Source organism: Eulemur rufifrons, chromosome 2 (assembly GCF_041146395.1).
Source record: "Eulemur rufifrons isolate Redbay chromosome 2, OSU_ERuf_1, whole genome shotgun sequence".
Lineage (NCBI taxonomy): Eukaryota > Metazoa > Chordata > Mammalia > Primates > Lemuridae > Eulemur > Eulemur rufifrons.
The window spans coordinates 59,656,298-59,681,026 of record NC_090984.1 but is presented as its reverse complement, the minus strand read 5'-3'; the positions used below and the strand labels follow the sequence as shown (position 1 = coordinate 59,681,026).

The window sequence follows — 24,729 nt, the reverse complement described above, 5'->3', positions numbered from 1 at the left end:
CTGTATGCTAGTTTTCACACGACATGTTAGTCTGCACACGACATACTAGTCTGCACACGACATACTAGTCTACACAAGACACACTAGTCTGTACATGACATACTAGTCTGCACACGACACACTAGTCTGCACATGACATACTGGTCTGCACTCCATCCCCCTTTAGTTTATTTGTTCTTTTAGAAGTGGCTGATCGCATTGGCTCCTGATTGGTTGACTCTTAAGCTTCGTGCTTTTCACACCGGCGCCAGTTGTAGTTAACGTCATTTAGGGGAAGAGGAGGGTCTCTGACGGGGGTGGGGGGGGCTGTTGTTGCATACCTTCTAGTTTTTGGTTGCAAGCGATACTAGGAACACACGCCCTGCACAAGCCGTTCATGTGCTGATCATGTCTTGCCCTTCTTATCTATTTTGTTGGTTGGAGGGCCCCTGGACTCTCCAGCCCTTTATCAGGAAGTAACTTGCGGTTACCTCCCCGGGGCCTTGTTTTCCTTAACTTTAGTGAAGCTTGCCATGGCTCCACTTATGCTAAGCACCAAGCCAGCAAGCCATATATACAGAAGCAGAACTAGGCTGTTAGCTTCTCACATCCAGGAAGCCTAGCCTATCATGGAGTTACCCTTGCTCTTATACCTGTTTTTCATTCTGATTAACTATATTTACCAAAGCACTAAAAGCAAGCACAGTCACAGAAGCAAATAGCATCAGTTAGAATCAAAGAGAGCATACATTTTCCTACTATCAATTTCTGTTCTTCAGTGTTTCCTAGGCTCATCATGTGGGTAGATGGACTTCTCTGTTGTCTTGGTCCAGCTTCAATCTTAGACTGGCTCCATGTGTCTGGATCTCAGATTTAGGGTTTCCTCAATATTCATGACCCCCACCACCCCCACCACCCCACACGGCAGCCAAACACTGCCATGTTTCTCTGTGGGTCTTGTGCAAGAGAGTTTTTCGCCTCTCTCTCATAGGTAGCAGAATTAGGATGGTATTGTTACAAGATCTTCAGCTTAGAATGATTTTTTACTCCTTATCCAAAGGTAGTGGGTTTTTTCTTTGACTCTTCTCTTTGTTGCAATTGATCTTAACCTGTGCCCTGGGGTGGTGGCAGGATTTCGTGTCAGCTCTTTATCCCCATCGCTAACAGGTTAAGGCTTTTCCTTCATGTGAGAGGCTGGTCTAGGCAGGAGTGCTAGGATTTGTACTTTCCTGCAGCGGCAGCTGGATCACGTCTTGTAGGCTTCTGCTTTTGGTGGAGCTCCCTCTGTGTCCCACCCTGCCCCTGTTATGTTTGTGAACACCTGTGAAAATGGCCCTACCAGTGAATGCAAACTCCTCCTGTGTCTGTGACCCCCCAGTAGTTTTATATTCTGATGATGGCTCTCACTCAGTCTTTTACCTGATTTTTTTTTCTTGCTTGTATGGCAGACAGCATTTCTTTTTCCTATACTCTGCCGAAGTTGTGCCAGTCAGTATGTAACAGAGTAGTTGCCCCTCCTCCCATAGATATGGAAGCTTAAAATCAAGAGTGGGGAATATGTAACAGAAGGAAGGGCCTGAAGAAAAAAAAAAAAAAATATTTTCTGTCTCTTTAAAACTTCCCCCAGTGTTTTTGGGAACTGTAGCCTACCCTGTACCCCTGAGGCAGGTTAAGTTCTTTGTTAAAAGAGATAACTCCAAACTCATGATGGATAATAGCCTTAAACCTAAGACATGAAAGCATAAGAATTATAGAAGAAAATATTGGAAAAACTCTTATAGACATTGGCCTAGGCAAAGAATTTATGAAGAAGAACCCAAAAGCAATCACAGCAGCAACAAAAATAAATAAATGGGACCTGATAAAATTAAAAAGTTTCTGCACTGCCAAGGAAACTATCAATGAGCATATAGACAACCTACAGAATGGGAGAAAATATTTGCATGCTACACATCCGATAAAAAGCTGATAACTAGAATCTACATAAAATTTAAGAAAATTAACAAGAAAAAAATCAAACAACCCCATTAAAAGTGGGCAAAGGACATGAACAGAAACTTTGCAAAAGAAGACAGAATAATGGCCAGCAAACATAAAAAAAGGGCTCAACATCTCTAATCATCAGGGAAGTGCAAATAAAAACCACAATGAGATATCACTTAAGTCCAGTGAGAATGGCTTTTATCAAAGTCCCAAAACAACAAATGTTGGCATGGATGTGGAGAGAGAGGAACACTCATACATTGCTGGTGGGACTGCAAATTAGTACAACCTCTACAGAAAGTAATATGGAGATATCTTAAAGAACTAAAGTTCTAAAAATAGAACTACCATTTGATCCAGGAATCCCACAACTAGGCATCTACTCAAAGGAAAAAAAGGCATTTTATAATAAAGACATCTGCACTCAAATGTTTATGGCAGCACAATTCACAATTGCAAAGATGTGGGAACAACCCAAGTGCCCATCAATATATGAATGGATTACTAAAATGTGGTATGTGTATACCGTGGTGTACTACTGAGTCATAAAACAATGGTGAACCAACACCTCTTGTGTTATCCTGGGTGGAGCTAGAGCCCATTCTTTGAAGTGAAGTATCACAAAAATGGAAAGACAAGCACCACATGTACTTACCGTCAAACTGGTATTAACTGATCAGCACTTAGGTGCACATATGGAAGTAATATTCATCAGGTGCCGGGCAGGGATTGGGGGGAAGGGATGGGTAAATTCATAACTAATGGGTGTGGAATGCACTGTCTGGGGGATGGGCATGCTTGTAGCTCTGGCTTGGATGATGCAAAGGCAATATATGTAACCAAAATATTTGTACCCCCATAATATTCTGAAATTAAAAAAAAAATTAAAAAATCTCAAATTATATGCTGTTGCCTTATTAATGACATGACATTATTCTCTCATTTTTCTTCTCTGCCTACATATTAAAAAAATGCTAGTGTATTATGACTAAAGTTTCCTCCAAGTGATACTATATATGGAGTAATACAGTAAAATTATGACTTCAATATTGAACTATGTGTTGTGAAGGTAATATTTAGGAATGGGTTATGAATTAACTGAAACTTATTTTTGAATATACAATGATATAGAAATGTCTGTGAGTATTATTGGCTTTTTTGGCAAGAATTTTGTTAATAAATAGCAACTTGGGTTGCTACTTAAAAAAAAAAAAAAGATAACTTTATCCCAGGCAACAGCAGACCCCAAGGTGGGCAGCTGGTCGAGTTCATAGGCTTTATCTTTGGCAGCGATGGGGTAATTAGAATAGTTAACCACAATAGCCTAGAACTGAGGGGCCCTCCCTTTAAAAGCTCTGTATTTTTGCTTATGTGGAGGAAATTTGGATTTTGAGACAAGAAGATCTACCATTTTTCCTCCTTTGCCAGCAAAGTAATAAAAATTCTCTTTCATCCTCCCCAAGACACTTGTTCTCATTCTTCTGATGTGGTCTCGAGGACAAGTGCTGAGTTTTCAGTAACACACATGTCCATCTCTCCTTGGAGAAGACTCTTCCTCAATGGAATCCAGTCTACTTGTCTACGCTGCCTGTGATCTCAGCTATCTGATGGGTTAAACAAAGTTATGATTTTTCTATTTATCTAGTTTTACTTGTTAAGGTGGAAGCCACACTTTCATGCTGTATATATCCAAGGGGGAATTGGAACTCTATCCATCTTCTATTGCATCTAAAATTGAAACATTGATATCAGAAATTCAGGATCTTTGTCAGCATTCTTTCTGAACCATAGCATAAGAAGCACTGTAAACTGTATTACCATTGTAAATCACAGATCATAATTGAAATACCTCCTTCCTATTCAGTCTGAGAAGGAGGGCACTGTTTATCCTTCTGCTGGCTATACTTTGACTTCTGTTGGTCACTAAGCTCCTGTTTTAAAGAAAAGTTTGAGCCAATTTTGTATTAAATTGTTAAAGATCTCATAGAGACTGGGGTCTTTACTGGGTCTTTGTTGATAGAGGAATGGGCAAGTGCCTAAGGGGCATCTTTACTGATTCTGTGACTCCAGCTAGGTTGTGAGCCAGTAGTAAATTTGGACACAATGAGAAATCCCAAGGAACATTGCAAGGCTGAGGAATTAGATAATTGCAGTTTATTCTGATCTAGAGGAGTTCTCTCTGGGACCTTTAAAAATGGATTTTGAAGATGAGATTATGGATATTATGGACATTATGGACACCCAGGAAACATTCTCAACATTATTACTCATCTTGGGCTTAACCCAAAAATTATGGGGAGAAACATTTTTTTTTTTTTTTTTTTTTTGAGACAGAGTCTCACTTTGTTGCCCAGGCTAGAGTGAGTGCCGTGGCGTCAGCCTAGCTCACAGCAACCTCAAACTCCTGGGCTCAAGCGATCCTCCTGCCTCAGCCTCCCGAGTAGCTGGGACTACAGGCATGCACCACTATGCCCGGCTAATTTTTCTATATATATATTTTTAGTTGTCCATATAATTTCTTTCTATTTTTAGTAGAGACGGGGTCTCGCTCTTGCTCAGGCTGGTCTCGAACTCCTGACCTTGAGCGATCCACCCGCCTCGGCCTCCCAGAGTGCTAGGATTACAGGCGTGAGCCACCGCGCCCGGCCTGGGAGAAACATTTTGTAATCCATGTCAGGAAACTTGGACATTTCTCTTAGGAAATAATTAGAAGTAACTGAAGGGCTTTACATATGACATAATTATTTTCCTGAATGAACAAGTGATTGACTAAACTAATGAAAGTAAGCATCCAACAAGCATGGCAATCTAAGGAGGAATGTCCAAATTGCCCAGAAATAGGTAACAACCAGGAAAGAGCTTGTACTTGATGCATTCCATTTTTAGTTCTGGCACGATGTTGAAACTTTAGTTGAAGGCACAAGGATTAAGAGGAGACGAAGTTTAAGGGTTAGGCACTGTGTCAGGCCTGCAGCCACAAGTAATAGGGTCCATTTAGCATCCTTAGCAGAGGATTGCTATCGGGAATTTCTTAACACAAGAAAAATGACTCATCAGAGTCAGAAGACTAGCCCTGTGTTCCTGACCAAAACAATTAGAAAGCAGATGGCTGAATAAAGGAATATTGTGCTTTAGAAGCTGCAGTCTCATTTCTGGTACTTCCATGGATTAGTTAGGTGGCTGCAAGATCAACTTGAGGTCCCAGCATCCGTAGCAGTGTCTCTTCACACGCCTCCTTTCTCTGTTGTGGTTAACCAAAGCTTGTGATGGGCATGCGGCTGTAGGGAGCATGAGAATCAAAGGGCATGCAAAGCCAAGCTGGAGTTGGCAAAGATTAGAGTGAAATCTAGCCAAAAGGAGGTAGGAAAATGTGTCTGGTACAGAATAAGGTTGTTGTTCTACATGGTCCGATGTACCCCAGTCTATAATCTCACTGAGACTGCACTTCTCTGGCCACATAGGCATCTCAGCATAAAAACCTTTATTTTGTGTGGTTGTTTTTTCCCAGTGTCTTCCATACTATTCTCCTCAAGAGATTGGATTGAGCAGGTATGAAGTCTGGAACTATCAATTGTGGTTTTAAAATTCTGCCCTTCATATGTTACCTTTTTATTAAATATGTCATACTGCATGGGAAGAAATAGAAATGTGATATTATCTAAGGAGTAGGTCTTTTACATATGGTCCTGTGTGGTCTCTACTCCAGCTGTGAGGGAGTGCTTCCTAGAATGAATTCAATGACTTCCTTTCTAGATCTTATCTTATGCACCTTAACCACTAGCTGCTAACAAAGGTATGTGAGTTTTCACTGAGAATGTGGGAATAGGCAATTGCCTCAGGTCGAGTTGTGACCTTTTTGTAAAGATCTTCTATCACTTTTTTTCACAGTGGGCTCTCTGAGACAACAGAAATATGTTGCCGAGTCTTCTGGCTGTGATGATGATATGATGAGCCGGATAGTTTTAGTTGCTTTCTGGAAGCTCACAGAATATCGACCCTGTGTTGCATTGGTATCTGCATCTGTGCGCTGAAAAATGAGGAAAATAATCTCCCCGCTGGGAGGTCTTTTGTACCAATACAGCATATAATATGGAACACTTGTGTTATATGAACACTCTAGTTCCACGGTCTCACCCTCCTGCTTAGATATTGCCGATTGGGATTGAATGACCTGCTGGGACATGCTGGATCCTGTAGAAAAGAAGAAATAACAAGACTGATCCCCTGAGCCTACCCATAAGAGAGCTGCCAAGAACTTCTGGGGCAGGAGTTAAACCTTCAGTCAAGTCAGAAGGAGTCAGAATCTCATGTCTTTCCCCTTCATTCTCATAACCTCTCAGAGTTTGTCATTTATGGCCAATTGCTCAGCCCTTCTGCCCTCCCCACTGTCTCCTCCCAATTCTGGACAGTCCTCAGCCTCATTTTCAGCGACTATCCCTACCAAGGAAGACAGAGGCAATCAACACCCATGATGTGCTGAGAAGAGTCATGCTGGCACTTCTGTCTCTAGGAGAATATCCCCTGATGTGAGCCTGGGGCTCAGTTGATTTGGTTTTATGGAAAGCTCCACCAGAATTACTGGAGGTGGGCAATGCAGCTGTCTCAGAACAGGAAATTGGTATGGTGGGGAAGAGGGGCAATTGTCAGCTCATTTCCTGCTCATGTTTGCATAGACTAAATTGGGCCACTAGGTATGTTTAAGATAGCCTCTTTTCCCTAACAAAGGTTGTTCAGTTACTCTCTAGAGATTTTCAAGCCACAAAATTTTATTCCTAGACTTAGGTGGACATTAAAAATACAATACCTATATATTCTTTTATGAATAAAGACAAAATATTTTAAATTAAAATGCAGATGTGCCTCTGTATCCTTGGACGTGAATAGATATACATTCTTATACGCAAAATTTCATGGTAATACTATAACTCATGACATTCTTCCTTATCTTCTTTCCTTCTCAGTTCATAATTTCAAACATTTTCCTTTAAAGTCTGCTTTCTTTTCTGATTATCTTAGACTTCTGATTGTCCTCCTAATGTGTGATCTAGGTAACTACATTTTGTTACGACAAAAGAAAACTTACATTCTGTTCAATTTCATTTGCCCTGGGCTCAGCTATAATAGAAGATCACCTCTATGATGAGATATTATTCCCCATTGTCTTAGTCCATTTTGTGTTTCAGTAAAGGAATACCTGAGACTGAGTAATTTATTAAGAAAAGAGGTTTATTTAGCTCACGGTTCTGCAGACTATACAAGAAACATGGCTCCAGCATCTGCTTCTGGTGACAGCCTCAGGCATTAATCTATTCATGAGGAATCTGCTCCCATGATGCAAACACCTCCATTAGGCATCACCTCCAACATTGGGATCACATTTCAACATGAGATTTGGAGGGGACAGATATAGAAACTATAGCACTCGTAACTCCAGGTCACCAGACAGTCTCTGAGATAAGATGACAATTATCTTTTTTCTCTACTTTCACCTCCAGCCCCTCAGATTGCCCAACTAAAAGAAAAAATTTTGGAGCTGCCATACCATGTTAATCACCTCCCACAATTTTATTTAGAGAATCTAGGCTCACTTGAAAGACCACCTTTTGTTAGTAATAAAAATACTAGGCAAAATTCACTGAACATTTATCATATTCTAGGAACTTTATGTACATAATTTCACTCAATCCTCACCTGTGAGAAAGGCGACTCTCGTGAGAGATTATTCCCCTCTCTCCCATTTTACAGAGAGGAGATAATGGCTCAGAAACTTGCTCAAGAGCACAGAGCTGGTACATGGAGGACCTGGGTTGTAATGGTCCTCTAATTTAAGAGACTGAACTTTAGTCACTGCATACTATCTCTTGTTACCTTTTCCTTCCACCTCTTATTACCTTATCTCCACTTCTCCTTCTTTTATTTTTTCCCCAAACTGAAACAGAATTACTTTTATTGAGTTAAAAGAAGTATTATAGACTATCATGAGATCTAGAATCCAAATTCTTTTATTTTTATAATCAATTTCATTGGAAATAAATTACATGAAATAATGTTGCAAAGTGATATCGTTTTTTATACTAATGAGTTGACTGACAGCCCCTAGGTAGCTTTAGGATGGGGGCTGGTCACTGGAAAGACCAAGACATGATTAGAAGGTTGGGTCTTTCAGCCCCACCCTGAACCTCTGGGAAGGGGAGAGAGTCTGAAGGTTAAGCAGATCACCAATGGCCAATGATTTAACCAGTCACATCTACATACTAAAGCCTCCATAAAACCCCAAAAGGACTGGGTTTGGAGAACTTCAGAATAGCTGAACACAAGGAGGTTCCTGTGGGGTGGTGCGCCTGAAGAGGGCATGGAGGCTCCACACCCTTTCCCCATACCCTGCCCTACACATCTCCGTATTCTTTGTAATAACCTTTATAGTAAACTGGTAAACTAAGTGTTTCCCTGAGTTCTGTGAGTCACTGTAGCAAATTAATTGAACCCAAAGAGGGGGTCATGGAAACCTCGACTGAGGCTTGGACTTGTTACTGGTATCTCAAGGGAGGGCAGTCTTGTGGACTGAGCCCTAAACCTGTGTGATCCGATACTGGGTGTCAGAATTAAATTGGAGGATACCCAGTGGTGTCTGCTGCAGAATTGATTGCCTGCTTAGTGTTTGGGGAAAGAGCACCACATATTTGGTCACAGAAATTTTTTCTGTGATTATTGTTCTTGAGTGAGAGAAAAGGAACAAACACAGTTTTTGTTTTTTCCCCATTTCATAACTATACCACAGTTTGTTGATTCATTTTTGAATTCTTTTGCCATCTCTAATTTGTTCAACCCATCCAATGAATTTTTTATTTCACTTACTATACTCTTCAGTTCTAACATTTCCGTTTGTTTCTTTCTCATGGTTTCTATTTCATGATGAGATTTTATTTTTGTTCACACATTAAGAACATTTTTCCTTCAATTCTTCAAACGTATTTTCCTTTACTTCTTTGTACCTGTTTATTATGCTGGCTTTAAAATAGTTGTCTGCTAAATTCAATCCCTGAGCCGTATCAAAGTCAGTTTCTATTTGCTTTTTTCTTGACCATGAACTCATATTTTCCTAGTAATATTTGATTGTGTAATGAAAATTAGCGACTATGGTTCCATTTGTGTATTTTAACTTCTCTGATAATGAAGAATCATTATTTTCCTCATTGTCATCATAAATTAATCAATCAAAGTTTATTGAGTGTTCATTACATGCCAGTGTTGTGCTGGGCTGATGCAGGGGAACCATTGAGGAAGGATCTTGACCATTGCATATTTGGGCAAACTGGTAAGAGAAAGTGTCATGTTGATAACTCAGCATGCCCTGGGAAAAGCTGCAAATCAAGCAGAATAAAGCACAATAAGAAGAAAAATGGAGGCCAATGTAAAAATGAAAGTGCTTCTTAGTGCCATTTCTCAAAGACAGATATTTAAAACCTTGGAAAAATATCGCTAGTGACCTCTCTAGAAAAGTAACAACATTAACTAGGAACTAGATAAAAGTTTTTTGTGTGTTTGTGTGTGTGCTGTTTTTACTATCTTTCTGTAGACAAGTTGTGAGTACCTAGCAGAAGAAAGAGATATTACTTTTCACTCTCATATAGGAATATAAGAACATAAAAGTAGCTCACATGTGTAGCTTCAGTCATATAGTAATTCACTCTGGTTTCTGAAACTGAAATTTATGTGATTCTCTTCTCAATCTTAAGTTACCTACTAAGCAATTATATAATTATCAAGATAATAATGTGAAATTAGATATGATCTTAAGGGCATGGGTCACTTTTTGCATTATGTGTCAAAACAATTGAATTTTTTTCAGGTTTCTGTTTTTTCATGGATGAGCCTTCTGGTTAGTGTCCCATAGGAACCCTGTGCCAGGTGAGCATCTGTGGCCCTGCTTTAGGTTTGAGTGTAGCTGTTGGCAGCCTTGGTATCATTATGTCTTTACTGCACAGAAGTAGCTGCCTGAGTGGCTAGGCTGGGAGGCCATGATGTACAGGGAAATTTGCTCCTTTTTTTCATTAAATGTGGCAGCTATTTTGTCATGACTCTTCTTCACCTTTCAGTACTGTCATCAGGAAGATGAGCCCTTCACCATGCTTCTGCCTGTACCGGTGTACAGAATATAACGTCTCTGGGGAACTGCAGTTGATGGCAACATCTTCTCCCTCTTGGATGATCAAGGCCTGAAGACTCTGCTCCAGTTGTTGGCTTCTCACCCCTGATCAGAAAGAAAATTGAAAGACAGGAAACCCTCTCGAGATGTACAACCTCATAAAAGGAAGAATGATTTTCTCCCCTCCTTCCTTCCTTGAAACATAAGCATAACCACATAAATACAGAACATTTTCTGCACTTCTTTTTAGGTCTGGTTCTCAAAAGGACCCTTCCCAGGACAGAACATTTCTGCTGTCAGATTGCTGCCATATCACAACCTCTTCCAGACTGAATTGTGTACTTGCAGGTCGACTGCCACAACAAGGTGCCTGAACGCACTCTTGGGAGAGTCTCCATCCTTGTCTCCCCAGTAAATTTAGTGGGCTGGGCCAGCTTCTGAACAGGCATCTTTAGCAGGAGTTCTGTTTGGCTCAGAATGAGGCCTGTTGCACTTGTTCCCAGGATCCTGCAACTTTGGGGGCAACCAATCAGAGACATCACAACACAGAACTGTACTTTTACTGTTTGCACAAAACCATATACATCTATCTAGAATGCTTTTTAAATAGTGCTGCCCTGTGGCCAGACTGAGAAATGTTGATTAAAATGTGGATTTTGGCTTTTCTTGAATAAGTTTTCATTCAAGTTGTCTTTTTCTTGCCATAAGGAAGGGCCTATCAACATAGTGTGTTAGAGAAAATCCAGGATTAATTAAGAGAAATAAAGAAATATCAAGGGAAAATTTATTATATGTACACACACATGCACACAGATATATATACACACACAATTATATATATTTACACACATATAATTATATAAATATATATGCATATATGAAATCAGAGCAATCTTTCCAATAGTGACACTTCATTATACCATTTGCTTGTGCAGGTCTCTTTCACTGCTCATCACTGCCTTCAAGATAACGTACAAGCATCTTGTAATGGCTTTAAATTCTTTACACAAAGCAGTTTCTGCTTATTGCATTAGTTTTATTTTTACTGCTGTCCATTTTGAGTTGTATGCTCCAGCCATTTCAAATTAGTTTAATGTCATTCTCGTAAACTAAATTTTGACTTCATGTCTTTGTACATTCTATTTCTCTTTTTCTATAATACTCTTTCTCTGACTCCATTTTTGGCCATCTTTTTTACACATCTTAACTTAGATACCACCTCCCCTAGGTAGCTTTCCCTTACATTCTGTTTCCAACTTAAATGCCACTGTTAGGTAGTCATATTCTACCCTTCTCCTGTGACAGCTTTTGTTATACTATATTATAGTAGTCTTTATTATATTACAGACTCCCTGAAGGCAGAAACAGTCTTATTCTTCCTAGTTGCATCTCTTGTTTTTGAGTCCAAGACACATATTACGTGTCAAATAAATAAGCTTATTGAGTGAAATCTCAAGTAAATAGAGAACATATTTGGTAACTTCATAAATATTATGGTTGCTCATTTATAAAATTGAGATTTGAGATTATGGCCACTTTTCAGTAGTGGTTTGAAAATTTTATGACATACATATTTATAATTTTATTCATAGCATAACTCTGGCTTTCAGTCCTCAGATGCACTATGTTTTCTGTTGCCTTCCATGTGCTGTTTCTACCTTTAAGACCACTTCTCCCACCTCCTCTGTCTTTCAACCTGATTGCTCCTACTAAATCTTCAGATCTCACCTTGGGCATCATACTCCTGACTGTCCTGACTCTCCTCTAAGGCTGGGGTGTGGGTGGGACTCTCTATATGCCTTCATATGACCCTTGGCTTTCCCAAGCTTGGTGCCGTCTCACTTTCCTCTGTCTGATCAGCCAGAGGAAAGTGGCTGATCTTACAACTAACTAGGCTATACATTTAGTGAGAGAAGATACTATATATTTTCTTATAGCTCTTTTTTTCCCAGCATGTAACATGTATGTAGAACTCAATGAATAATTGCTCATTGACAGAATGAATAAAACTTGAGAACAATGTTTGCTAGAAATTATTGTCCTTGCATTACAAATGAAGGTTCTGATATAAGATGTTAGTTAAGAGGTTAATCCACTTGCTCAAGATGACTTAGCATGCTCACGGCCAGCACAAAGCTAGAAAGTAGCTCTTTACCAATGCTGTTTCCCAAATCCACTAGATGAGAAAAGAATATAAATAGAGAAATGTGAGAATGATTGAAATGTGAAAGTTGAAGCAGTGTGCAGAGATTGAATAAAGATAATAGGAATGAGAGTTGATGTAGTATCCCTGTTTCTGGTGTGCCTCTGTCACCTTAGCAGGATAGAGAAGACATGAAATGAGGTAAGTGTAACAGCAATTAGCGTGAAAAGTGTCCATTATAATTGAACTTTATAACTGTGTTTGAATAATTTATAAATCATGTCAAGTATGTCTGCAAATGAGAAAAGCTGATATATTGTCTTAGGGTGTTAGAAACAGTTTTGTTAAGAATAAGGATATATAGTAACTAGACTGATTATTCATCTGTATTTCCATATATTTTGAAATTGAAATGAAGTGATTCATCAAAGCTATAATCTTCCACACCCTGTTAGAAGCCAGCAACAACTGTCATGTGTCTCTGCACTTGTGCTGGGATCTGTGGCTGCAGCTTTGAATTTCTGGATGCCTCTGTGCAGGGTATCCACAGTAGGGCATCCACTCGGAGTAGCTGCGTCTCCAGATTGGGAGCCTGAGATGTGTATGGAACCAAAGCCATCCTAAGCATGAAGAGTGACACTTAGTATTCCTTCCCCTTTTCATTCTCATTTACTTGCATTACAAAAAGGATCTTGGAATTTTTCCTGCCTATACCAATGTAAGCCATAAAAAGAGTGGGAGAAATACTGCATGTGAGATGGGTGCTCCTGGATATGGAGGGATAATGAATCTAATCTACACTGAGTTAGCTTCACATCCATGTTCAGAAAGATAGAATCAATATGAGGGAATTGACACCATCCCCGTGAGGACCCCTAGATGAACCAAGCTAAGCAAAGCTATATGTCATCCCTATTCCGTTCAGAAGCACCTCCTGAAGTCACTGTTCAGATCGAGCCACAACTGATGAGATTTATGGAGGCTTCCCCAGGCTTCTTGGAAGGCGTTCTGAACTTCTACATCTCATTGTAAAGATCTTCAGCTTCAGAAAATTAGCCCATGAGGGACAAGTTCCAAACATTTCTCTACAAATATGATATATACAAATAAAATCATACTTTTAGCTGTTCATTATCTATAAGTGATAGACTTTCCTCTGGGTCAATAATGAAGAAATGGGTGCTAAGAATTGTAGAAATTAACAGCCTTTCAAAAGTGTGCATGACTTGTTAATGGTTTCTATAGGGAGGCTGCACAGTTGGTGTTTGGGGCGTGGGTCCTGCCGTCAAGCTGTGTGAGCATGAACTCCATTTTCTCACAAGGTTAGTGATACTGAGAAAATTACTAAACTCCCACAGCCTGTTTTCTCTACTAAAATATGAGTTATTCTAACAGCTGTCTTAAAGAATTTTTGGGAGGATTAGTTAAGATAATGCATGCAAAACAGGTAGTATAATAGAAGTTCAATATGATTTAAACATTATTACCATTACTCAGCAGTGTCCTCTAAGTGATAAAATTGTTTCCCATGGGGGTACAAGTTGACAATTCTGGTACCGCTCTACATGTGTACTAGAATTGAACTATTATGTAAATGAATGGTGGATGGTGATGATAAAAATTCTTTGCTTGACCAAATTTTAGTCAGGCTCCTAGAACTTTGCCTAAGCCCATCTGTGCACTTGCTTGTAAAATCATAAAATCTAGTTTTAATAAGAGCCCTGCTAAACCAATTTAGAGAGAACCACCCTCTCATCAATATCTGATCACATCTGATATCTAATTGGGCTCCTTACCCACTACCATCCTCCAGGTTATTCTGATGTCTGATGGCCCTGCCTGTCTGCAGCAAGAATCCTGTTAAGTCAGTTTAGCCGGAATCCCCCTTGCCCCTGATGTTTCCTCTTGGTAATTTTCCATCCACTGACCCCCACCCTGCTCCTTGGCTATAAATTTCTACCAGCCCATGCTGTGTTCAGAGTTGAGCCCAATTTTCCTCCCTTCCTCCAAAATCCCGTTGCGGTGGTCTCTTATACCTATCATGGTGGTCCTAAATAAATTCTGCCTTGCCATGCTTTAACAAGTATTACAGAATAATTTTTTTTTGTTAACAGTGGGAGCCAGATTTTTCATTTTTATAGTGGAATTTATGGGTAAGCAAGGGGAAGAGGCCAGTGTGATCCATGTGGTATTGATTTAGAGTTGAAGACATCAGTAAGAACTAGTATTTAACTTAATATAGCTACAGATGGTTATGTTACATATAGAAATATTTATGGATATGTGGATATACACAGGTTAGTAGTCACACATACATTTCTTTGATGAGAGACACCTGTAAGCTAAGAAAGCCTAAAAGAAATGATATATCAGGAAATGTTCTTCACTGGAAGAACTTGCAGTAGGACCTCAGTTTTCCCATTCCAGACACATGTTCTTCCCCCCAGCCCCCCACTAGGGAAACACGGCACCCTCATTCCAGAAGCCAGCAGGAACAAAGCATCTCCAGGGAGTTGTGCTTTAGCGAAACCAGCAACCTCTCTCTGAAAGTAGAGAAGGACAGTGGTTAAACTCTTTGATACTCTAAAGCTCAAGGAACTTTCCTAACTTACTGGTAAAGCTTGCCATGTATCAGTCGTCTTTTAAGCTCAACTTGCCTCACATACTTCAGAGCTCTCTCTTATACTGCTGTGGTAAACACAAACAGTCTGTGTTCTTCCCAGGCTGGGACCGCAGAGCAGGTTTGGGTACAGGCTGCAGGTGCCTGGAGAGCACTGTGCACTCGCCGCGCAGAGGTACAAGGCTGAGTCTCCAGGCTGGGAGGCCGCAATGTGCAGAGAGAGGTGTTTGGCACTTTTGTTAGAGAAGACTGTGAATCTTCCATCTTCTTTTTGATCCGTAGCTGAAGATGTAGATATCAGTAATGCAGGACTTTTAGCAGGGTATTGTTTGTACCACAGGAAATAATCAAACATGTTATTAGTGTAGTCACAGTTCAGAACAGAAATTCCTCCTTCTTGGACACTCAGGGATGGAGGAGTTTGCTTAACCTGCTGGTCAGCATCCTTCTTTTGACTATTTACCCCTGTTTGGAAAGAGAGTAACAGATTTTACATTTTATTCTTAACGTCCCCACAGAAAACCATCATGATCAAGAAAACAAAACAAAACAAAAACTCCAATGATCTTATCTCCCAGCATTGTAGTGTTCCTTGAATTTTTTCTACAATATTCAAAGCTCCCATCCTCAACTCACAGTCTGACTGAAGCCACAGAATCAGCAATGATGCCCCCAGGAGCTTGCCCATTTCTCCCGCGAAGATGCAGGTTGTCTTGTCTCCTGGCTAGGCAACAGCAAATCTGACGTCAACTTCTTATACTTCATTCATTTCCTTCCTCAGATCCTTCTAACTCACATGAAAAGCCCTACTTTTAGCTAAAGGTATTTATCTTTACGAAAGGACACACTGCCCCCTTTAGTCCAAATGTAAAAAATTTCTGAAAATATAATTCTGTATTTCCTAAAGATGAAAGTACAATGCCTTCTCTATAGAAAAGTTAAAATGAGATTGTAAGAGAAGGAAAGGTTTTCAGAGAACACATATGCAAATATATGTCGTTTTTGCAATAGTAGAAAATGATACCTGAGAATATAGAAAATTATATTAGTTCAAATGATTGGCACATTGTCAACTGGCATACTTTGGCAAACACCTCATTTAAAAGCATTAATAAGAATTGGTGCTTATTGGGAACACATATGGTATGATGTTCTATTTAATACAATGATTATAAATATTTGTAGCTTCGTTTTTAATGCAATTGAATCCTAACGTGGTCTTCAAATGTGTCCATATTTTCTCTGGTTAAATAAATAGCACAAGATAATTGCTAAATTCAAAATCTGGGTGTCTCTTTTGAAGATACAAATCAGTCCAACATAATTTATCCTCTACATTATATCACCCTTTGAACTCAATTATCTCTCTTGCAACTTCAATGAGATCATTTAGCGTGTTCTGTATTTTCAAATGAGAAAAACAATGACATAATCCTATGAAGTCTATAGACAACATGAGGCCATAGTTGTGAAAGTTACTAGAAGATGCAAAAAAGGCAACATATTTGTTTACCTTCACTCTTGGTCTACATATAGTGTATTTCTCTATAGAGTAATACAATGGAAGAAACAAGAAAAATTAATTGTACTTTCATTGCTAACTCAGTATGGCAACTCATGATTGCAGCTAAGAGTAAATTCCAAAATATTTTTGAAATTACTTCTAGGAAAGACACAGATAACACATAATAAAATAATATTTGATGCATATTTTACTGTGGTAATAAACATTTTGAATTTTCATTTGAATAATAATGAAATTAATATTTGGAGGGGTCAGAATGCCTCTGTTAAAATATATTAACTCCATTAATATATTAAGTCTATTAAAAATAATTGTCCAGTTCAGGAGAATCTAATATTAATAAATTTTCCGTATTATATATTATATACTTTAAGCCCATATAATTCAGACTTTCTAGTAAAGAAATTTTTACTGATTTATGTACTTACATAATCAACATTTATTTAGTTTTTATGAGATAACTGGTACTGTGCTTGGCTTAGGGTTTCAAATATGATTATGGAACAATCTTCATTCTTAAATACCTAACAGTCTAAAGAGAAAGACTTTAGACACTTAGTACACACTTAGAACATGGCATGGGACATGAGCGTTTTAGTGAGGAAGACTAACGGTGATCCATTAGCTCTGCTGAGAAGGCTAGCCGTGTGGAGCCAGGGAAGACCCCACAAAGGTAGAACTCTTTAGCCAGCAGTGCTCAGGAAATGTGCTCAGTTTGTTAGTGTTGGAGTTTAGTGTCTGTGTGTAGGAACTTTGTGAGTTGATGTTAGGAAGGGCAGTCACATGCAAAACATGAGGCGCTATGCATGAGCCACGTGTAAGAAAGCTGACTTTCCAGGTCCAGTGGGACTTTTGGACTATAATGCTCTCTCTCTCTCTCTCTCTCTCTCACACACACACACATTATTTAGGAAACAAAATACAAAATATACAATGCACAAATTTAAGCCCAGACCACAAGCCCTATGTAGAATCACTGGGCATGAGTGACTCCTCATGAGTAAACCAGAAAATTGGTTTAATTGGAAAAAGTGTTGGTGCAAGTTTTTTCAGCAAGCTTTGGGGATGATTGTGACTTATTGGCAGCTGATAATTTTACATTTGTGGTAAATTTGCTTTGTAATACTTTGAAAAAGAGAAATATACTGATCCTTGTCTGTGGACATATACAGAAGTTAAATGACAGCATTCCTGTAGCTCTTGTCATTGTGCCACTGACAGCACAGTAGTATGTGACTGAGTCTTCCTCCCTAGCTGGCTGCCCTTGTACATGGAAGGATGTCTCATCCTGGGCCATATCAGCTTGATGCTCTCTTCTGAGGTGTGTCACAGGAGGAAAAGGAGGTGTCTGCTTGCCTCTACTAGACACATAGAGAAAACAGGGACATAGTGGAATGAGCAATTGAGAAGTCCCAGTTCACCTGCTTTGCAGCCAGTTAGAGGCAGAGACATGGTTAAGTAACAGCTGCGGAGATTCTGCTCCTCGTGGGATATCAACGCTGGAACCAGGAGAGATTCTCATACTAAAGAGTTTATGCCATTAAAGTTATTCTAAGTCATATCACACAACAATTAGAATGAAATAGAACTTTTTCTACTGAGAGTGATGATCATTACAAGAACTGACGATGCCTCAGCCATACAAGAACAGGAGGCTCCTTTCTGGAGATGAAGAAGATTCCAAGTGCTTTGAGCTTCTGGAGAGCAGAAGTTGAGCCTAGAGAATTTATTAAATGCTCAATTTTCCATAAGGGGCTTTCCACATTAATGCAAACAGTGGCTCTTACTGCCCACAGCACGCTATGGAAGTCATGTTGGCACTTTTGTTCCTAGGGAAGTAATCACTCTTAAGAGCCTGGACCTCAGTCTTGTTCAGTGTTTACGACAAGCCCTGCACAGAATCACAGGAGATGGGTGACACAGCAGTTATCTCTACACAGCAAATTGGTTGGAGCTGCGGGTAGGAGAGTTGTTATACCATATCCTTATTCATTTTGCCACCAGATATGTTTAAAGAAGTTTCTCTTCTCTACTAAAGACTATTCAGTTATATTACCAGGAATTTGTAGGACATGAGAGTTTATTCCTTTGATATCTTTACTGTAACAACCCAGAATTAGATTGATATATTAATATTTTAAGTTATTCATAAAGTTATATTGTAAGTAATTTCTTTCTGAGTAGAATTTTTTAATTAAAAATAATTCCTAGATTCTCACATAGTGATACATTTGTCTCCTTACTTTGAATGTTTCATAGACATACAGGAGACCGTATCACTTTTTTCTTCTTCTTTCCCTTGCAAATCATGTTGCTACAAGCATTCTTTGAAGATCTATTTTTTCCTGATTATTCTAGATTTACAATTGTTCTTTCTTTCAATAGATATCTGAAAACATTTTTTAAAGACAGAAAAGCTTTGTATTCTATTAATTTAATTTGCCTAGTGCATCAGTCAGGATACAGTCCATGAAGCAGAGTCACCATGAGTCCTGTGGGGTAGGGATTTAATTATAGGAATTTAGCCTTATACAGTTGTAAAAGGAGCTGAGGAAGTAAAGGTCTAAGGGTAGTTGAAGGGCCAAAGAAGGAATCCCTAGCTGGTCAATCTGAGAAACCAAGCATTTGCAGCTGCTGAAGTGTGATTTGAAGGGGAAGTTCATGGAGAAGTCTAAGGAAGCTGTTGCCTTTGGGTAGCTACTGTCTCCATTAGTCTGTTGCCAGGCATATGATGGTGGCTGGCCAGCAGAGTGAGCAACACGAAAATGTGCTAGACATAGAGTGTAATAGAGCAAGGACAAGCTGGAACATACTGGGCATTTCTGTGTCTGTTTTTCACATATGACTATGATGTTTTTCAGAAAGCAGTGGCTATTGTTTCACTTTTGCCTCGCATATCTCACATACATTCCTCTCTGGCCAATTTTAACCTGCTATCATAAAGAAGGGAGCTCTGGGAAAGTTGGTTTCCAGTTTAATGCTGTACAAACCACCATTGTCTCATCCCTTGTAAACTTTGCATTGAGTCATATCCGATTTAATAATATTTAATGTTCATATAATACCCTAGTAAAATAATTCTTCTACCTAATATGATGTAATTGTCCTGCATAAAATTTAAAGCATGTGAACTCTTCAAAAGAAAATGCACATTGGCCAGGCGCAGTGGCTGATGCCTGTAATCCGAGCACTCTGGGAGGCTGAGGCGGGAGGATCACCTCGAGGTCTCTACTAAAAAAATAGAAAGAAATGATCTGGACAGCTAAAAGTATATACAAAAAATTAGCCGATCATGGTGGTGCATGCCTGTAGTCCCAGCTACTCGGGAGGCTGAGGCAGAAGGATTGCTTGAGCCCAGGAGTCTGAGGTTGCTGTGAGCTAGGCTGATGCCACGGCACTCTAGCCCGGGCAACAGAGTGAGGCTCTGTCTCAAAAAAAAAAAAAAAAGAAAAGAAAATGCACAGATTCAGGAGCAGCCACTCCTAAGCTTTGTCATTCAGTTTTGCAGTGGGAAGCTCCACCTACCTGTGGTCTAGTCCATCGTCTGCACATTGTGGTGTGGATGTGTGTGAAGGAAAGTGTGTGTGTGTGTGTGTGTGTGCACGTGCATGCATGTACATTGGACGCAATACGGGGCTTATCTTTTTAGAATTTAAGAATCTTTGGGGGGAGTAAATTCTTGGTGTATCCAGAATAATTTGTGTGAAGAATGGGGACATAGCTTAAAGAGAGAATAGAGAAAATTTATATATTTAATATCTATGAGGATCCATAAATAAGAGATATTGACCAAGCTAAAATCTGGGACAGGACATGATCAGACTGAGAAAATTTTCTGAATTGTGAATAACTTGTATAAAAATGTTATATATATATATAATATACATATATATATGTTATACATAGCCAATTCCCATTTTTATATCACATGTATCTTATTTAATTTATTAAAGTCAAATGATATTAATATAATAGCAATTCAGTACATACAACTACTATAGGAATAAAAATGTGTCATAATAGTAGAAAGAAAAATATTCACTTCCTCAGTCCTTTTCATATACATGTGCATGTATATATGTATATACAGGTCCTAAAAGTTTGCTTCTACTCTATGAATTCGACATTCCACATATAGACATACAGGCCACTGGTGTTCAACCAGGGGCTATTTCCTCCTAGGGGACATTTGGCAGTGTCCAGAGACATCTGTGTTTGCCACAACTGGAGGTGTGCTACTAGCATCTAGAGAGTCAAGGCCAGGGATGCTGCTAAACACCCTACAATGCACAGGAAAGCCCCCCCCCCAAGAGAATTACCTGATGCCCCCCACATTAATAATGTTGCTGCTGAGACAATGCTTTTCAATTCAGACACTCCTCCACCAGTTTCTTCTTATCTTTATTTCTCCATCTTCTTCCCAACTACACCTTATTTTTTCTCTATTTGCCTTTCCTTTCCTTTTATTTTTCTTATCCTTGAATTTCTGATCTTATATGCAGTACAGGCATGGCTTAGATAAGAACAGTCATCAGAGATTGGAAATAATTTTGGGACAAATAGATAAAAGCTTATATTGGTCCCTGATACTAAGAAATACTGATTCATGAAAGTAAAATTAAATAAACATGAAACAAATCTCAAGCTCATTTTGACTCTTGGACACAAGACAACAGAATTGGTGATAAGAAAGCAGGGTCATGTGTGTCATTGAGAATTTTCTGGCCCACAAACTCTCTTGCTACTCAGCCCCCCAAGCTCAGCCTAAATTACCAGCCCTCTTCATGTTTCAGAGATTTTCATTCTCCATGCAGCCGTTAATCCTCCTGAAAGCCTAAAGTAACTGTTCCCAGGTTAGAATGCCCCCTTGGGGACTAAAACCAAGAGCTCACACCACTTCCTCTGCAGCGAAATGGCCACCCCACCCAGGGTTTCAGTCTGGCTTTAGGCATCGACAGGGCATTTTTAGGAAGGCACAGAGTAGTGCAGGAGCACGGAGATTGTCCAATTTCTTGTAGCAATTATTGCTCTGAGTGGAAGTTGTAGGTTAGAAGATTATTCAAATTCCTGCCCATGGAGAACCATGGCTAAGGGATCTAGTCTCTGTCATTCTATCCCCGTGAGAGTGAATTCCCTGGAAGCAGGGACTGTGTCCTTTCTAAAGTCCTAGTACAGAATATATATTGGGACACAAATGAAGTTTTTTTTTTTTGTTTTTTTTTTGGAGGGAAGTTTTTGGTAAGGACTGGAAAACCTGCTAGACAAATTCTAAAAGAGCTGTAACACTACAAATGAAGTTTTGAGTGTACCTTATGTAAGCTGTGGTTCCCATCTTCAAGTTTAAAATTTTTAAATCCATTATGCTAGGCATTTCCCTAAATGTTGCTAATCCTCAGAATAACACTATAAATTAAGTACTTGTACTTACTTCCTGGAATACTTATGAGGAAATTGATGCTCATAAAGTTACTATAAAAAGTCCAGAGTTACACAGCCAGTAAGTGGCAGAGCCCTAAGAAACCCTGCTCTTTTCACAGTATCATGTCACTTTTCAGGGCGAGAGATGGCCAAGCACAGTGGTTATGGAAAGGCATTGGGCAATCTTGTTGGGAAAGTAAAACAAAATCTCCTGCCTACCCACACCACCTCTTTACAAAGGTAGAAGAGAAAGAAAACAGTTTTATTATTGAATAAGCCTTGAACCAGAATGTGATGTATATCACAGGCAATCTACCAAAGAGATTACAAACACAAAAAGAAAATTTATCCTTTCATATAGTCAAGCAGATGCAATAATTGCATATAATTTCTCAAGATAAACAACAACCAGTCCTCAGGAAAGAAGACTTGACAGCACCATTTCTCACACACAGTTCATCCTCAGTTTACCTGGTAATTGGGCCACCTGTGTTTTCTAACTGCCTTTATGTGAAGGAAAAATTTCTCAGACCTGTATGGCAGGAGGTGGGTTTCCAACTCTGAGCAAAGTGCCAGCTGAAGGTAGGCCCTTACCCTCCCACAGAAAGAGGGTGATTGGGGTACTCTCCCCCTTGATGACTGCATTTCAGAAAGATGGCTCCCAGGTGCTTGAGAGAGATAGTTATGGGTTGTAAAACTGGCAAGAGATTTATTTAGCTTTTAAAAAGGTTTACACTCATTTCAGAGGGACAGAGAAAGAATTCGCAATTACAAGTTTTGTAAAGTAAATGCTCTAAGAAACGGGAGAGAAGAGTGTCTTCCCATGTTTGCCCCAGGGAGAATTAAAATTGTTTTCTTTTTTTTTTTTTTTGGTTGAGACAGAGTCTCACTTTGTTGCCCAGGCTAGAGTGAGTGCCGTGGCGTCAGCCTAGCTCACAGCAACCTCAAACTCCTGGGCTTAAGCGATCCTCCTGCCTCAGCCTCCCGAGTAGCTGGGACTACAGGCATGTGCCACCATGCCCGGCTGATTTTTTCTATATAGATTTTTAGTTGTCCATATAATGTCTTTCTATTTTTAGTAGAGACGGGGTCTCGCTCTTGCTCAGGCTGGTCTCGAACTCCTGACCCCGAGCGATCCACCCACCTCGGCCTCCCAGAGTGCTAGGATTACAGGCGTGAGCCACCGCGCCCGGCCTGTTTTCTTATTTTTAATTTGTATTTTCCCCTAACATCTTCAGAATGAAACAGTTCAATGTGATAATATTTTTAGCGGATGCTTTTGGAATGGATTACTGGATAGTATAAGGCTTAAACATAAGAAAAATACCCTTTGGAATCTAAAAGTAAGAGAAATGTAAAACTGAAGCTATTATTCGCATGGAAATTGGTATCTTCTGTGATTAAGAGACTTAGGATGAAAAGCTGGGTTAATAATCTTCCATGAGTGTAAGAAATTGATATGGAAATTTAAAAACAATGCCTCTCTAAATAGAAGGTAAAGTTTTTTTCTTCATAAAAAACATGGGAACATTAATTAAGAAATATATATATGGTCAATATAAATGAAGTTTTCTTCTTTGTATAAACATGGTAATTTGCTTGTATATCTTTTCTGCACTTACACATAAGAACAGAAAATCACAAAGCCATTTTATGTCAATCCTACTACAGTTAGGATTGTGTGGCCGGGCGCCGTGGCTCACACCTGTAATCCTAGCACTCTGGGAGGCTGAGGTGGGCAGATTGAGTTCAGGAGTTCGAGCCCAGCCCGAGTAAGAGCGAGACCCTGTCTCTACTAAAAATAGAAAGAAATTATACGGACAGCTAAAAAATATATATAGAGAAAAATTAGCCAGGCATGGTGGTACATGCCTGTAGTCCCAGCTACTTGGGAGTCTGAGGCAGGAGGATCGCTTGAGCCCAGGAGTTTGAGGTTGCTGTGAGCTAGGCTGACGCCATGGCACTCTAGCCCAGGCAACAGAGTGAGACTCTGTCTCAAAAAAATAAATAAATAAAAATTAAAAAAAAAAAAGAAAAAGAGAAAAAAAAAGCATTGTGTTTAGCTACTGCAACAAAAAAACCTCAACCAAATATTAATAAATGTTTATTAAAATTTTTCATGCAAAAATAAATCTGGGGCTGGATTTGAGTTGGCATCTAAAGGGCTACCAGGCATGGGATTGGGGAAGGGGGTTATGGTTGTGCTTTCCTTTGTGGTAAAGTTATCACTTCCATGTTTCAGGAAGAAAAAAAGGTGGGAGGAGGAGCTCCCACCTCGTTGGTTGGAACTGTTCTATATGGCAAACCATAGCTGTAAGAGAGAGTGTGAAATATAGTGCTGAGTTTTTTTACAGCTGCAAATACAGTTGCCCAAATCAAAGTTGAGAGTTCTGCTAATAAGGAAGCAGAAGAGAGTTGTAGTTAGGTTGGCAACTTGCAGTGTCTGCCTTTCTGACTACTATGGTGAGGACTCACAATATCAGGCAGAGAATAATTCATTCCCCCTTGAGGATTTAGTGAAAATTCCACAGTAGGGATGACATTTATTTAGGAGCTTTAATAATATTATTTTAGGGACATTTATTGAGTACATATGCCATGCCTGGGACTTCAGATAATTTCAGATATTTTATCTCATTTAATTCATAGCAACTCAGCAAGATAGGTGTTCTTATTAACATTTATAAGGAAACTTGGGTGAAGATAAATAATTGCCCAAGGGCACAGAGCTAGACAATTTCAAAGACAGGATGTTAACCTAAGTTATTCTGATTCTAAAACCCATGGGCTTTGTGCTGTATCATCTTATTTTACAGAACAAATAGGAATTCTTCAAGTATAAAAATGGGCCAGTGAAAGGCTTGCCATGTGGAAGAAACTGGCAATTTCTATCTTTTTCAATCTTGCAAACTTGA

At 39.3% G+C, this 24,729-nt stretch overlaps 1 non-coding gene across 1 annotated transcript; it reads right to left on the bottom strand.

The window, feature by feature from the left end:
• Positions 1–21,620: 21,620 nt before the first annotated feature.
• On the bottom strand, positions 21,621–21,684 carry LOC138381127 (U7 small nuclear RNA). Its single transcript, XR_011233060.1, has one exon. It is a non-coding gene; the product is annotated as a U7 small nuclear RNA (small nuclear RNA).
• Positions 21,685–24,729: the final 3,045 nt, after the last annotated feature.